This window comes from Sorex araneus, chromosome 7 (genome assembly GCF_027595985.1).
Source record: "Sorex araneus isolate mSorAra2 chromosome 7, mSorAra2.pri, whole genome shotgun sequence".
NCBI classification, from domain to species: domain Eukaryota; kingdom Metazoa; phylum Chordata; class Mammalia; order Eulipotyphla; family Soricidae; genus Sorex; species Sorex araneus.
Window position 1 is genome coordinate 49,803,121 of NC_073308.1, and position 17,572 is coordinate 49,820,692.

At 38.1% G+C, this 17,572-nt stretch overlaps 1 protein-coding gene and 1 pseudogene across 4 annotated transcripts in view; both read left to right on the top strand.

Annotated features, from left to right (window-relative positions):
* MARCHF1 (membrane associated ring-CH-type finger 1) overlaps nt 1-17,572 on the top strand; it is an 830,879-nt gene that overhangs the window by 756,234 nt on the left and 57,073 nt on the right. The gene's annotated exons all lie outside the window — the stretch shown is intronic.
* LOC105942864 (60S ribosomal protein L17-like) lies at nt 1,343-1,880 on the top strand (annotated as a pseudogene).

Sequence of the window (17,572 nt, forward strand, 5' to 3'; positions counted from 1 at the left end):
CATTATAACAATTTAGGAAATGTATTTCTGATTTTCATTTTTTCTTTTAAAACTACAGTGGAAGGGCTTGAGAACAGAGGTCAACAGTAACATGCTCACCTTGCATGCATGACCTTGCTAAGGTTTGATCCCTCATACAATAAAGAAATATGAATTGTTAAATCTATGGGCCAGAAGGACCAGAGAGATAGCACCAAGGACTTCAGTACATACTTAGCATGCTGGACCCCTAGATTTAATCTTTGGTACTCTATGGTCCCATGAACAATACTGGCAAAAACCTCAGAACACAGAGCTTGGAGTAGCCACTGAGCACTGCTAGGTATGGCCATAAAACAAAATATTCGGAGCAAACATTGAGATAATAATCGAAACTCAGTATCCAAGATGACAGACTCTGGGGCAACATAAAACTGCGCACACATGAAATAGTTCCAAACTATCCTAGAGGGTTTATTCTATTGGTGCTAGGATTCATTTTGGTAGTTCTTAAGTGCCCTTTAAGAATGATGAGCATAGCATTTGGTCACAGAATATATTAAAGAGTACATTCAGTTCATTGTTCTTAATTCAGTGATTCCATTACAGCTTATAATGTTCTAAAGACCAACAACATGAAACAATTACTTTGGCTAACGATTCTGAATTTCTATCATTAGTCTATGAAGACAGGAAATTCTGTGTGGGTGAAATTATTTATTATGGTGAAAAGGTGCAAATCTTCAGTCTGATGAATCTGGGACTTTACAGATTTTAAAGTTAGCAGTAAAACCTTCAACATTGTTTGGTACTGCTATTACACAAAAATCTAATTTATCAAGATGTCCAAATGTTTCCATATAAAAATATTTAAGATCTAAATGAAAACAAGAGCTTATTTGAGAAAAAAACAAACAAACAGTTTTCATCATCTTTAAGTCACCTCACCTACTTTTGTAACATTGAATAAAATTCTCAAAATCTAGAGGAATTTTCAGGGTTAGCTATAATTCAAAGGGCCAGAAAAGCTAAGTGACCAAATATATAGAAATTATAGTGGTTATTCAATGCAATTTGTAAATGCACACAGTACCAGTGAGAGAAACATAAACTGATATTCTGTTCTGAAGCTGGAGAATTGCATAAAGTTTAAACCACTTCTTAATGGAAAAAACCCGCTCTAGGATATGGAGAGAAACAGATGAGCACAAAAAATACTACTAACAACTTTATGTCCTTAAACTATTTCTCTATACCATTTTATGTACAAACTTAAAATTTTAAGGACAAACGTAGAATTTGTACAAACTTAAAATTATGTACAAACGGCTCTCTTCCATGAGTGGCCGTCGGAGGTCCCGGGATGTTGCGCTACTCGCTGGACCCCGACGAAATCATGCAAGTCCAGGCGCTCGAACCTTGGCGTGCACTTCAAAAGCACTCGGGAACCGGCTCAGGCCATCAAGGGCGTGTATATCAGAAAGGCCACTAAGTATTTGAAGGATGTCACTCTGCAGAAGCAGTGTGTGCCCGTCCGGCGTTACAGCGATGGCTTTGGCCAAACAGTGAGGCTGGACGGACACAGGGTCGTTGGCCCAAAAAGAGTGCTGAATTCTTACTGCACATGCCTAAAAATGCAGAGAGTAACGCTGAACTCAAGGGTTTCGATGTAGATTCTCTGGTCATTGAGCATATCCAGGCGAACAAAGCACCCAAGATGCGCCGCAGAACTTACAGGGCTCATGAGCGAACTAACCCCCTGTATGAGCTCTCCTTGACACATTGAGATGATTCTTACTGAAAAAGAACAGATTGTTCCTAAACCCAAAGAGGAAGTCGCACAGAAGAAAAAGATATCACAGAGGAAACTGAAGAAGCAAAAACTTGTGGCCCGGGAATAGGCTCAGCATAAAATAAAAATCTAAGTAAACTGAAAAAAAAAATTATGTACAAACAAAAAATTTGATAAGCATACCACAAAATATTTAACTGTATGATTTCCTTTATCCTTTGTCTAATTTCTACAAATAAAATGAGGCATAGTAAATCAATAACCTTTGATTTTGAAAACATTAAGTTAGACCACATTCACTGATCAATTTTATAGTTCAAAAACAGATGGATATTGAAATGTTCATAAAATGAAGTTCAAGTGAACTTAATGTCAAATTAATAAAGAATAATCATATTGGTATTTCTCTATTTCTAACATAATTACCTAATGCACAGATGAAATATCTTTTTTAGAGTAATAGTTTCAAATAATGCTGTTTAATAGCATTAGCAATCACTATGCTAATTACTTTCTTCCATAATTTCATAAAGAATGTATCGTTCAGAAGTACTAAGGGCCAAAACAAGTTACTATAACATGTCAACTGCTCAAATATTTTTACTGATCATATACTGACCTAGACATTTTGTAGCCCTAGTATAAGAGAAAGAGGACAAAGTCAGATCATAACAAGGTGCTCTAAATTGAGTCGTACAGAAGTGAAATTTAAAATGTATTGTGATTCCACTAAAACAGCCCCCACTTACTATATATCTACTATGCGCTATATATTTAGAATAAATGGCTTAATTCCAATACTCCTTGAGACTTCATTTTATGTAGGCATAAGAAATCCATTTTATAGTTCAGTAAATGAGACAGTATCAAATTTACTTAATATCATACAACCCAAAAAGTGAATCTAAAGGTTGTACACTTTGATTACACTGTGCCCTCATGCCATGAATGTCTGAAAGAAAGCCTTTCCTTTTAAACATTAAAAGTTTCATTTTTGTTTATGCCATCTCTAGTGGAAATTACCTGACACAATTTGTCTAGATTGAAAAAAAAATTAACTTTAACTTTCCTTCTTAATTTCACCCAATAGTTTTTATTTTCTAGTACTTAATTGCATCATTATATGAGCATCACTTATTTTGCAAGCTGAAAAAAGATTAACAGCCTCAGTAGCTCGAAACACATGTAAGGTTGTTTATCTTTAATCTGTTTCTGCCAGCGTTCTGTCTTTTGAAAGCCCTTCTGTCTGTGTTTTGAAAGCCCTTCTGTTTCCCTTCCCGTTCCAAGAGAATCTTACACTGTCACTTCTGTGTTCCTTCAATAGCTCTTACTCAGCATTTTATATAACAAGAAGATGGAGAATCAAGAGTTAGAGAATTTCACCTAAAAAATGCAGAATCAGTTCTAAATGAACTTGAACAATACTCTATATTGATGTCTGGTCAATAGGTTTTTTTTAAAAAAAATTGTTGTGGTAGATTAATATTAATATTTTAACTGTATGGTCTTACTACACCAAAACCTGCACCAAAGTGCCCACAAACCTCCACCATTGTTCTCTCTCATCTGTTCCCTCTCTGGTTCGGGCAGACTAAGATTTATCCATAATTCTACTTACATTGGCCATTCTCTGCTTCTTGGCGTTGCTTCTTTATATTTAATATATGAGTATAGTATTTGTCCTCCTTCTGGATGACTTTGTATAACATGACACCATTCCGTCCCATCCAAGTTGTAGCAAAATGAAAAATTTCACCTTTTTCTCCTAAGCTGAGTAGTAGTCCATTGAATATATGTACCAAATTTCTTTTCCACTCATCAGTTGAAGGGCATTTAGGTTGTTTTCCAGATCCTGAGTGTTATAAGCAGCACAATATTGAACAGAGGGTGCATATACCTTTACAGTAATGTTTCCATGCTCTAAGAATAGGTTTGTCAACAGTTTCAGTGGGCAGGGACATTCTGGAATCACTCTAGAAATCTCTCTGGAATCCTTCTCAAATTTATTCAAGATTTAAAAAATTACATTATAAAAAAAGTTTCTAAAATGAAGTTTTGAAGTTTTGGGGTTGTTGTCCTATAATCATAGTCCACATTCTAGGGGGTACATTTGTTGTTTTCTTCTTGTAAGAAATATTTAAGTATGGATAGAACAGAATCTTACCCTAGGGGCCAGAGGGATAGTACAGCAGGTAGGGTGCTTGCCTAGCACACAGGTTCAATCCCAAACACCCAATACTTTCCCCAAACCTGATAATAGTGATACCTGAGCAAGAACTAGTAGTAAATTCTGAGCATTTCTGGGTATGACTCAAAAACAAACAAACAAATAAAAGAAATCTTTCCCTAGTCTGAGATCAAATAAAGGTTTATTTATAGCTTTCAGAAGAATCTATGACCATAATTTGCACTCCATATTCATTCTTTTCTCTTCTTGCTCTGTTTTTCCTTTGTTATATGAGCCCTAAGAACAAACTAAATGACCTATAGTGTACTTAGGACATGGTCAAGTCGCCAAACTTATACTCTCTGAATAAACAAGGTTTTCAAAAACAGTATCTACTGCCAGTGATATTTTAATCTACAGCTAATTACTTCTCATTTTCTTGGTTCATTCATTGACAGAAGATCTAGTTGATTGTTCTGGAAAAGAAAGGATGAGTAACCCACAAAATAACTAGAAAAAAAGTCTTTTAGAGAAAACTTTTTCAACTCAATTGAAACATTATCTTTTCTACTAAATTGCTCTTCTTGATTTTTTTGTTATCGTTGCTTCTTTCATTTTTATATTGCCTTACATGTTCATACTTTCAGAACTGTAATTTATACTTTAACTAAAATAATACTTTTAACTATCTTAATTAAAAGTAAATGTGGTTTAATGGGGATACATTGTATTTCATAAATTTTTTTCATGATGTAAGTTTCTAACTTGTCATCTGACCTCTTCTTTTTGGGGACATAAATACCAGTACTTCTGTTGGCTTTTAAATTTAGCAACAAAAAATCTTTATGAAGTCAACTGGGATCAGCATTATAGAATCACTGTATCACTGTATCACTATATCACTGTCATCCAGTTTTTCATCGATTTGCTCGAGCAGATACCAGTAACGTCTCATACATCCCTGTTGCATTCAGGATCAAGGGAATGAGGCCCATTATTGTTACTGCTTTGGGCATATCAAATATGCCACAGGTCGCTTGCCAGGCTCTGCCGTGTGAGATTCTGTATCACTCTCTTCCGAGAGCTTTGTTTTATAGTTTCTGGATCTTGGCCATTGATGAGATTACATGGCAGTGGGGATGGAGGCAGTTTGTGGGTGTGACTGTCAAGCTACTGGAAAACTGGGGGTCTGGGTGGAGGAAATCCAGTCCCGATCTGAACAGGCTTGGCATTCTCAGCCATGGGACCCACACACCTGGGTTCCTCTGCAGGTTCCTTCATGGGTGAGGCTCATGCGAGCGTGTGGAGAGTGGCCTTGAGCATGGCTATGGCTGGGTTCTGGAGATTTTCGATTGTCAGGGTTCTGCTTGGGGTGGGGAGGGAGACTCAACCCACCCCCTCTCTGAGGGGTCTCCAGTGATGACAGCCTGACCCAGGGGCAGGAGATCTGCCAACTAAAATAATACTTTTAATTATTTTAATTAAAATTAAATGTAGGTTAATGGAAATGTATTTTGTGAATTTTTTTCATGATGTAAGTTTTTAATTTGTCATCTGACCTCATTCTTTTGTCTTTTGGGGAAATGAATTCTGTTGGTTTTTAAATTTCACTATATCACTGTATCACTGTCGTCCCATTGCTCATCGATCAACTGGTGCTCGAGCGGGCACCAGTAACATCTCCATTGTGAGACTTGTTGTTACTGTTTTTTGGCATATCAAATATGCCATGAATAGTTTGCCAGGCTCTGCTGTGGGGGCAGGATACTCTCAGCAGCTTGCTGGGCTCTCCAAGATGGACAGAGGAATCAAACCCAGACTGGCCACATGCAAGGCAAACGTCCTACCTGCTGTGGTTTTTAAATTTAGCAACAAAAAATCTTTATGAAGTCAACTGGGATCAGTATTATAGAATATTTTTCAAATAGAAATATTCTTCTCTGAGCATCAGGGAAACTTACTATTTTGTAAAACTTCCCTTCCTTTAGACAGCCTGAGTCTCCATTAGCAATGGACTCTATTGAGAGAATGATTATTCTGAGTATTTCCCAACAATGTTTATTCACAGAGTTCACAGAGTTCAATGGCAGAAATTGTTTCTACACTGCAAAAAAGACAAAAAAAGGTGAATTGCTTTTAATGTTTTGTGATAAATTCAAGAGACTTGGTAGAAGGTAAGTTGTAGGGTTGGGAACAGAACATTCTGTAACTCCACATATAATGGGAAAAGTTAAAAAAAAAAAGAGAGTGAATAAGCCACAAGCAAATGCTTCCTCTTTTATTGTGTTTTATAGAACCTAAGCTAATCAAGAAGATACAGTAGATAGATACTCTGGACAATGGGGAGAGAGAATTGAGAATATAAATTAGGATTCATTAGAGTGTGTCATAAAGGAGACTTAAACAATTTCTGAATAATCACTATGGACTGGAACATTTCTTCTTAACACTTGGTAAATAGTAGATCCAATTATATACTGTTTTAACTCTGTTTCTCTGAAAATGATTGCTTGGAGCTGGAGCGATAGCACAACAGGTAGGGCATTTGCCTTGCACATGACCAACCCAGGCTCGATTCCTATCATCCCATATGATCCCCTGAGAACAGCCAGGAGTAATTCCTGAGTGCAAAGCCAGGAGTAACCCTTGTGCACTGCTAGGTGTGACCCAAAAAGCCACCTCCCCCAAAAAAAAGAAAGAAAAGAAAAGAAAGGAAAGGAAAGGAAAGGAAAAGAAAAGAAAAGAAAAGAAAAGAAAAGAAAAGAAAAGAAAAGAAAAGAAAAGAAAAGAAAAGAAAAGAAAAGAAAAGAAAAGAAAAGAATTGCTTGACAAACATAACCTCACTTACTTGGAGCAATGTGACCTGTGTTACAATTATAGATATGAAAATAAACACTTCAGGTATATTTGGATTTACTCTTGAAGTCTTCAACAGGATACTGTTTCACCTTTGGGAAACTTTGTTTTTATTCTGACAAGAACTGGGGACACATGAAATAGAATTTATTTTACATACTTTGCAGTTTGATATTTGAAACATAGACCACAATCAAAATGATGAAATCAATATTACCATGATCCATATGGAAAACATAAAAGCAACAAATTAGAATGTGCAGAAGCATATGGGCATGCACAAAGCGCAAGCACACTCACACAGGCTTGCAAATGAGCATTCCCCACCCTCCCAAAAGCATCATGTTATGATTGAGCAGGTTGTTATGAGACAGAACCTGTATTTGTTTTTCATTTTTCTAAACAATTCAGTTTTAAATTACTTTCATGTTTAAAATAGTTCCCAGCCAATATTTTTCTCACAGCTGGAATTTTTTCTTAATTTATTACTCAAATTTTTTCAAATATTGGCATCAGATATAAGGGAGAAAAATTCCCTTAACATGTGGTTTCAGTATTTGAGCCATAGACACTTTAAATATGTAAATCCAAACAAATATCTTTTCCATTGGATTGATAAGAAAGAAATGAGAATTTTATATGATCTATCTATCTGGACTACGGGTTTCTAGATTCAAAACACACACACAAATAAACCGAATCTCTGAAAATCTAGCTACTTCCAATTGTTGATTTTTTTTCTAAATGCTTCCATGAAGTGGCTTCTCTTCTTTTGTTTCTCACATGGATATATCACCACACTTAATATCCAATATTGCATATAACTGTATCCTCATAATATGTTCAGCAAATTAGACCACTTCAGCCATATATACAGCAGGACCTTACCTGCTAGAGTACAGCATATAAAATGTCAGAAGTAGCCAGAAACAGAAATTGGGAAATGCATATCCAGTCTTTTTTTCATCCTTACTAATATAGGAGTGGGTGATGGACTAAGAGAAGCAGGCTCTGGTATTTCACGTAGAAATATGAAGCAGAGGGCATGTGAGAAGGAGAGGTTTGCTACAAGAGAACATCTTTTCCATTGTTAGTACTTCTTCCATCTCTCATATGACAAAGAAAATCCACTCTAACAATGATACATGTTTTAAAATCATATTTTCACAGCAGCGAGACTGGTATTTTTCACAAGGGATATAAACAACCAATGTTGGCATAGATATAAGGAGAAAAAATCACCTTCATTCACTGCTAGTAGAGATGTCAGCAAGTCCAAACTTCTTGGAAAATAATATAGATACTTCTATTAAAAAAAAAGGAGTTAAAGTTCCATATGACCCAACAATACCACTTCTTAGCATCTACTCCAAAATCTCTAAAACTCTACTCAGTAAAAAACATTCACACCTTTATGTTCATTGCAGCACTATTCACAATAGATAAAATCATGAAAGAATCTAATGTTTTAGTACGATGACAGAATGAGGAAACTATGGGGTGTATACATACAATGGAATACTACTCAGCTGATAAGATGACATCATGCAATTTGCCACCACTTGGATGGGTCTGAAAAGTATCATGTTTAGTGAAGTTACTCAGAAGGAGAGGGACAGACACAGGATGATCTCTCATGTGTGGAAAATAAAGAAACATGGTATGGGAATTACAGATACACATAGGAAACAAGCAGATCTGGCTTCCAGTAAGAAGCTTAGCACAGGAAGATTGGAGGTGATGGAGGAGAGGTGACAGATACTGTGACAGTGGTGGAGGGAGGTGAACACTCTGGTGGATGGTACAGTGCCGGAATTTGTATGTGTGAAACAACACATGTGGTCTTGTAAACCACATGCTTAAAAATGAGAGGCCAGAAAGTTACCGAGAGTAACCTGCCCACACGGCAGAGCCTGGCAAGCTCCCCGTGGCGTATTTGATATGCCAAAAACAGTGACAACAAGTTTCACAATGGAGACATTACAGGTGCCCGCTTGAGCAAATCAATGAGCAGTGGGACAATAGTGCAACAGTATGAAGTAAAAATAAAATGTCATCATCATCATCATCATCATCATCATCATCATCATCATCATCCTGTTGATCATCGATTTTCTCGAGCAGTCTCAGCACCTTCTCCGTTCGTCCTAGCCCTGAGATTTTAGCATCCTCTTTTTACTCAGCCATCCCAATGGTGCCGGTGCCACATTGGAGGCTCTTTCAGGGTCAGGGGAATGACACCCATCATTGTTACTATTTTTGGCATATGAGTACGCCATGGGGAGCTTGCCAGGCTCTCCCATGTGGGCAGGAAACTCTCGGTAGCTTGCCAGGTTCTCTAAAGCGGAGAATTAGGCTATAAGATGTCTCAGCCACATGCTTCCAGGAGCTTGGTTTTATAGTCTCTGGATGTTGGCCGTTGATGGGATGACACGGCATGGGGGCAGTTTCTGGGTGTGACGGCCTAGCCATGGAAAATGGGGGATCTGGGCAAAAGAGGCCCAGTCCTGATCCGAGCAGGCTTGGAGATCTCAGCCTCTGGTCCCACACACCTAGGTTCTTCTGCCAGTTCCTTCATGTGTGAGGCTCGTCCGTACATGTGGAAAGGGGCCTTGAGCATGGCTGTGGCTGGGTTCCGAAAGTCTTCAGCTGCCAGTGTTCTGCTTGGGGTGGGGAGGGAAACTCAACCCACCCCCTCCGTGGGGCCCTGGTGAAAATAGACAGGCGTGGGAGCAAGAGACTAAATACTAAGTACTAAAATGTAAAGAAGTAAATTTAAAACTCATTTAACTGAAATATAAGAAAAGTTGCTTAATAAAAACAACACATAGTTCAAATAGTAAAGGAAGGAATACTAATCTGGGAGTCAGAAAGAATTTGTTACCATCTCTCTGGACTGTATATTTTAACCCTGTTTCAGAAGTTTAATCGCTCAGAGCCTTTCCTCAGTTTTTTCGTCGAGGAAATGAGGACACTGAACAAGATTGTATTGTGAGTTCCTTCTAGTGATTTAACATTCTGTGATTTCATGAAAAGCAAGGGGAGAAATGCACTTATTTAAAAGAAGAAAGAAATCTCACGTTCAAATGTGTTTTAAATGCTCTGAAGGAAGAGAAGAACAGGAATAGAGAAACTATAGTTTACTTTGTGCTGATTGGAATGCTAAGTAGCAAAGGAGCCCAAGGTTCAAGTGCTAAAGAAATGTGTGTGCCCTCTTTATCTTTCTTATTGTTATTTAAAGCAAACCAGGGAAAGAAGAACAAGGCATACCCTCTTTGTTTGTTTGTTTGTTTGTTTTCTTGGTTTCTTGTTTGTGTTTTGGGCCACAGCTCTGCTCTTGGCTTACTCCTGGCTCTGGGCTCTTGGAGCACTCCTGTCCGGGTTCAAGGGACCCTAAGGGGTCCCAGGGACCTACTCTGTGTCAGCCACGTGCAAAGTAAGCACATTGCCTGCTCTACTCTTTCCCCAGTCCCCTCTCTGTATTTTGCAAAAGGAAAAGCATGAAAGGATAGGCCAAAGAGATACAAGGAAGCAAAAAGGAAAGAAAAGCAAAAAGAAGTGAAAATAGGAGCATGATAAAGAGTAACTGAGTGTTGGGGCATCCTGAGACTCCAAGCTAGATGTAAGTGCCACATACAGTTCCTGTTTGTGTTTTCATAAATTGTAAGCAGTTGGGAAAATCGACAGTATAGCAAATTCAAGTGGTTCTTGATAGCACAGCTGTTGTAAGGCCCTGAAACGTGCATGAAAGACTTCTGAACCTGAGGGGGGTTAAAAAAAATTGGCTTCACTGAAAGTCATTTCCTTCTCTGCACAATCAGGAAAACCACTGTAAACTTAGAGTCTAAGGAAAAGTCTTTGTTTTGTTGTTGTTACTGTTTTTGTTTGACGTGTAGGAGGCTCCCAAACTCTGCTCAGGGCATCCATGGGGCACTCCCAGCGTTACTCAGACAAATGAGCCTGGTCAATCATGGGACCTGGTGAGGCATTGTTGCTCAGACCCAGTGATACTAGAGGCCACGAGTGTCACATCTAAGTCAGGTAGTTTTATTGCGGGGGCAGAGGGGGGTGCATAGGGTACATGGTGTCAAGATTCCGATTTAGAGATTCTAGCATGCAAATAAGCTCACCATTTTTCCTGCTTTTGTTTTTAGGGCAACGTTATTTCACAAGACTCTGTATGTTTATGTTTCAGGAGAACACTGTCACCATACCACTATCATCACCCAAGTGTCAATACCTTTTCTGCCCCATCCTGACACCTGTAGCCCCTCCCCTTCCCCACTGCCCTATTGAGCCTCAGTTCCATGGTCAGAGTCTTAAGGACTCTGGACTTGATCGCTTCCGTCTCTTTGTTTCTTCACATACTGCATATAAGTAAAACTTGCCCGTACTTCTTCTTTCTTTCTGACCTATTCTGCTAAACAAACCAGTTTTATTATGTCAAAGATATTCCCTCTTCTTAAAGGTGAGGATGTCTATAAATGAGGAAAGGATGCAGTTTAATATATATGTTGATATTTTGATGTATTTTTATCACAAGTGAAATTAACATACTGCATCTATATCATTTTCTACACCTAGGAAATGGTTGATCTCTGATACTAATAGTCTCCCGTTGGACTCTCATTTTCTATTTTTTGGGGGGCAGATACACTCAGCAGTGCTCAGGGCTTACTCTGGCTCTGCCCTCAAAGATGACTTCTAAGGGGGTCAGAAACTATGTCGGATTTCCAGGGATCAAATCCAAGTTGGACATGTGCAAGGCAAGTGCCCTACCTGCTGTACTATCCAGCCCTCGACTCTCTTCATATGTAAGACACTCCAAAACTAGTAAACCAGCATTTTCTGAAGAATCACACAAGAATGGTTCCAGTAATGCCCATTTATGATATCCTATTATCACCATATATTCATTTAGTCAACAGATATTTACTGAGACTTATTATGTGCCTGTCTCTGGCAGTAAGATTACAGTGATGAGCAAGCAAGGCAAAATTCTGTGAGCCAAAGAATTAATTTCTTGGAAAAGGATTAAAGTGCAGAATTTAGTTGTAGCACTTTGAAATAGACTTGGAAAACAGTATGGGAGATAATTTTAGTTACTTCAGGCAGGGTTCTTATAATCCCCACTAATAAACTACCACTCGAGGGAAATTCATGAGAATTTTTATGCGAAGAAATTCTCAGGTTCAGAACTGTTTCATTAGGGAAGCAAGTTCATAAGTAAAATTAAGACCCAAGATATTTGAGTCAGTTTCAGGAACCAGAGCTAGAAAGTTGTGCAGAGACCACCTGAGTTGACTGAGAAAAATTACCAGCAGAGTCTGTGGAGAAACGTGTAGTTCCACACACAATTGACTTTATATAAGGAACCAAGTAGGTAATGTAATGAATGAAAGTCTCATTTGATGATGATAAATGGTAAATAGTGCAACACTGGCCTTGGAAAGGAATGGTAGGGAAATAAATGTACCTTCTCTAGAGGGAATAACAGCTACTCCATTCTTCTTGGTAGTTGTCAAATCAAAACTAATTCCTCCAACGAAGAGAAAATCCTGATGACAGTTATCTGTTCTAATTTTTGTAAATAATAATAACTAATTCAACCTTGAGAACCATGCAGGCAAAGCAAACAGATTTGATGGCTAGATTCAGTGCAGAAGGCTAAAGTTTATTATCTCTGTAGAGAACGCACATGCTCATATCTCCGTAAATATTACCCATTATGATAGAGCATGCTATAGTGGAAAGGACCTAGTCCAGTGCTGATGAACTGGAGTCAAGCCTCCCAATATTCACCCTGTGACTCAGGTGAAGCCTGAGTCCGTATTTGGGTTCTCTATTTAAAAAAGCAGAAGTGCTAGCAGGAAGAGAAGGGGGGTTGGCAATATCTCCTTTGCCAACGTTGGGGATTGTATTAATGACAAAAATTATGCAAGCAAAGGTACTTTGCAAATGGCAAAGTACTATAAAGTGATAATAACAGTTTCCCTAACTCTCCATTACCAATGCTGTAATAAATTTACTACTCAATTCTTATTAATTCAACATTTGGCAATGAATTAACTTTAAGGAAAACAAGAGGTTATGCACATTTTTAAATGACTGATTTCAGATCATTGGATGATTTTAAGAGTTCCTGCATTAATTAATGTGTCATCAAAAAATTAAAAATATAGATTTATCCAGGTAAGAGTTATACTTGTTTATGTATGTAAACAAGTTCATTGTAAGAAGTTTGCTTAGCAAATTAATAAAATAAGCAAGATCAATATAGGATAATTCTTAACATACTGAACCCCTCTCTAGAGTTCATAAAAAATGTGAAAGAAAACAATTTTATGTAGCATACTTGGACAAAATTTATTTTGTGCTTACTTGCTAATGGATTAAGCTTTGTACCAGGAAGTATTTGTATATGAATACCCGATTTACTAATTAGTCATTTTTATTCATGTACTTGAAATCTTTTTTTAAAGATATTTTTAATGCACAGTAACCCAGTGCAGTTATTTTTATTTACTCTCTCTCACTAACATAATGATTAAGAGTTTGAGGTTTTAAGTCAGCCTGCCAGAATTAAATTCCTTGAAAGTAATCATTGTAGATTTATGACTATAGGCAAGTTACTGAATTTCTTTATGCTTGTATTCCCTCAAATGTAAAACAGGGAAAATAAAACTGTGTATTCCCTGATATTATTAAGAGATTTGGAAAGCTATATGAAAGGCACTTAACTTATCTAGAACATGATGAGAATACATATTGACTATTAGTATATGTAAATCAGAAATGATTTAAATTTAAACTTTCCAGTACTTTTATGGTCCTCCAATTTATAGCTATGTCTTCGGAGATTACCACTAGTTTTGAAAACTGTTTTTAGTTATAAAATTTCCCATTCTATAAATATGATTTTAATGAAAGATAAAGTAAAAATTAAGGTAGGCATTTCAGGCTTATAATCAAAAGGAAATTCTCCTTGAAATGAAGTGGAAGCAAATAGATAAATTAAAAGCAAAAAAAATAAAAATAAAAAGGACTGAAGCAAAGGTATACCAAGTAGGCACTTGCCTTGCATACAGATGACCCACATTCAATCCTGACACCTGATATGGTCCCCTGAGCCCTGCTAGAAATGATCCCTGAACAAAGAGAAAGGAGTAAGCTCCAAACATTGCCATGAATGGCAAATTTACAAAGGACAGAAAAATGGCTAAACTATAGCAGAATGGCCTGAGAGATAATTCCAGTATTAAAGTGTATACTTCCCTGGCATGAGGTTAACCCTGGTTGGATCCCCAGTACCACATGGTCCGGATGCAGCCCTGGAGGTCATCCCCAGCACTTCCCCAGAGAACAGCCCGTGAGAATCCAGGAGGGGCCATAAAACTCCATGAGCACTGGTTGGAGTGCTCAAAATAAGTGAAAGGCAACAAAAATGTATTACTTAAATGAATTACTCTACAACAGCGAATGTCAAATTTTGGGTCACAAGGACAGTTCATACAAATGGTTTCATACATCACTGTATTACTGTATCACTGTTGTCCCATTGCTCATCGATTTGCTAGAGTGGGCACCAGTAACATCTCCATTTGTCCCTGTTGCATTCAGGGTTAGGGAAATGAGGCCCATTATTGTTACTGTTTTCGGCATATTGAATATGCCACATTCGAGATTCTGCATAGCTCTCTTCTGGGAGCTTTGTTTTATAGTCTCTAGATCTTGGCCGTTGATGAGATTACATGGTGCCCGGGTGCATTTTGTGGGTGTGACTGCCAATCTACTGGAAAACTGGGGATCTGGGTCGAGGAGGCCCAGTCCTAATCTGAGCAGCTTGGAGATCTCAGCCATGAGTCCCGCATACATGGATTCCTCTGTCAGTTCCTTCGTGGGTGAAGCTCATCTGAGCGTGTGGAAGAGTGGCCTTGAGCATGGCTGTGGCTGGGTTCTGAAGGTTTTCAGCTTCCAGGGCCCTGCTTGGGGTGGGGAAGGAAACTCAATCCTCCCCCCTTCAAGGGGAGCCCCAGGTGAAGACAGCCTGGCATAGGGCAGGAGATTATAGTTAAGTATTACGTTTGGGAAAAATTGTCATTTATAAAACAAAGTTAATAAGAGTGATTGTCTTCATTTTGCAACTCTTAACGTGTGACCTAAGGGAAGGCAAATAAAATCTCACATATGCTCCTGTGGAAAATCGTCTTTTGGGGTTTTTTTGTTTGTTTGTTTATGGATTTATTTTGTTTTGCTTATTTTTTAGCTTTAAGCTACACCTAGTGGTGCTCAGGGCTTACTCCTGGATCTGTGCTCAGGGATCACTCCTGGCAGACTTGGGGGACTATATACAGTTCTGGGACTCAAATCTGTGTCTACTATGTACAAGGCAAGTGCCCTACTTGATATATATCACTCATGTCCCATACAAAGTTTATTTTAATAGCATATCTCATGTAGCTTCTGGGAAATCTCACCATATAAAAATTTGTAAGAATTAGTATTAAAGGGACTAGAGCGATAGTACAGCAGGTAAGACATGCCTTGTATACAGCCATTCTGAGTGTGATTCCTGGAAACTAATCACCAGGAGTGATTCCTGATTCCAGAGCCATGAGTTACTCCTGAGTACCACTGGGTATTGTCCCAAAACAAAAAAACAACACCAACAAAAACAATTAGTATTAGGAGTTAGAGACACAGGACATGGGGAAAGGCATTTGATTTGCCTTATATACAGCTGTCCTACATTTGATCTCCAATACCACATACAGTCCCCCACACCCCAACCTAGAATAATCCCAAGCATAAAACCAGCAGTAAGCCCTGATCATCACTGGATGTGGCCCCAAACCAAAATTAAAAAAATGAACAGAACAAGACAAAAAAAAGAATTATTATTAGTATCAACTGTCCTGATCCCTTGAAAGTGTCCTCAGATAGCACTTTGGAAGTCAGTAATCTAGGGTAATATTTCATTTTGTTATTAGATTATCATTGAATTATAAATTTATAATTTCTTGCACGTGGCCGACCCAGGTTCGATTCCTTCATCCCTCTCGGAGAGCCCGGCAAGCTACTGAGAGTACTCTGCCCCCACAGCAGAGCCTGGCAAGCTACTCATGGCATATTCGATATGCTAAAAAACAGTAACAACAAGTCTCACAATGGAGAGTTACTGGTGCCCGCTCGAGCAAATCGATGAACAATGGGATGATAGTGCTACAGTGCTACTGATAAACCAAAATACTCATATTGCTTGTTAGTGATGGAAATGAAGAATAAGAATGGCTGTGACCAGGCCTTATTTCACGAAAACAATCACAATAGATAATAGATAACATGTGATATCAGTGGATGTCAGTAGTTACAGATACATATCATGTAAAGTGGCATGTAAATATCAGAAGCATCATTCTCACTTTGAAAGTGATTTCCTCAATGGAGCAGAGTGATAGTACAGCAGGTAGGGCGCTTGACCTCCATGCAGCCAACTGAGTTCAATCCCCAGAAACCCATATGGTCCCTCAAGTTCCTGCCAGGAATAATCCCTGGGACAGAGCCAGGAGTAAGCCCTAAATTCAGCTGGGTATAGTCCAAAAACAAAAGAAGTAAGCAATAATAAAGTGATTGCTTTAAGACAAACAGTGAAGCAGGATAAAGACAGGTAGGACAGGAGATTGTCATACAGTGACAAGATAGTCTTTAAAAGCAGCTGCTTTTGTAGGCTTAAGGGACTAAATCTGTTTCTATTCATTTTAATTATCAGTAAGCCTGAAATGGAGCATGAGATTATGCTTTTCTAATATATTCCCTGGAGGGTATCAGAGAGCCGTGCTATCTGTAGAAGAGACTCACATGCAGAGAAAATGACTCCTAAGCCTGACCTTTCAATCATTCTGACATCAGAAAGAAATCCTTAGTTAGATACTAAATTGTCTTTATATCTCTTTGAAAAATAGTCTCAGAACCTTCTTCAGAACTTATAATAGTACCTAACTAAAATATAAAAGTAAATGATTGGGAAAACAAGTGTAATCCAACTGAAGTCTGGAGTTTTGTCGATTGTGATGTGCCAATGTTGGTTCCTTCATTTGGACAAATGTATTGTGGTACAATGTTAAAGATAGGGGGAGACTGCATAAAGGGTATCTACAATTTTCATTGTCTTTGAATGGTTGGTTTTAAAATGTTATATAAAAGCATAAAGAGCAAAGGAAAGTTGAAATATTCTAGTTAGACTAGTGAAATTTGTGAAAGAGAAACCTAAAGTCCTTTGTGTTTTCCTTTCCTCTTTAACTTCTTATAGCTCCTAAAACTAAAAAAAAGAAAAAAGTCCCAAGGACTCTAAAAATGAAAAAAAAAAAAGGGCAGCTGACAGCAAATATAGCAGGCAGGGTATTTGCCTGTGTGTGTTTGACCCGTATTCAACCTCTGGCACCCCACATGGTCCCCGAGCATCTCCAGAGTGGTCCCTGAGCACACAGGAGTAAACCCTGAGTACCTCCAGGTATAGCCTCCAAAAAAAGGGAAAACACTAAGCCTAAAACTTTATTTTTTAAGAATAAGAAAAAAGCTGAGGCCTCTAAAATAATTAAACATCTTTATCAAAATTGGGCATTTGTGCAAAATTGGTACAGAAATTTTGCACAAGTTCTGTGTTCTGAGTTGATTGCTTTACATGAGCCTAAGATATTAGTTAGATATGCCTACTGCCTTCCTGAAATCAGGAGTTTTTCTTCAATGTGACCTCAAGATAGACTCACACCTTTCACTCA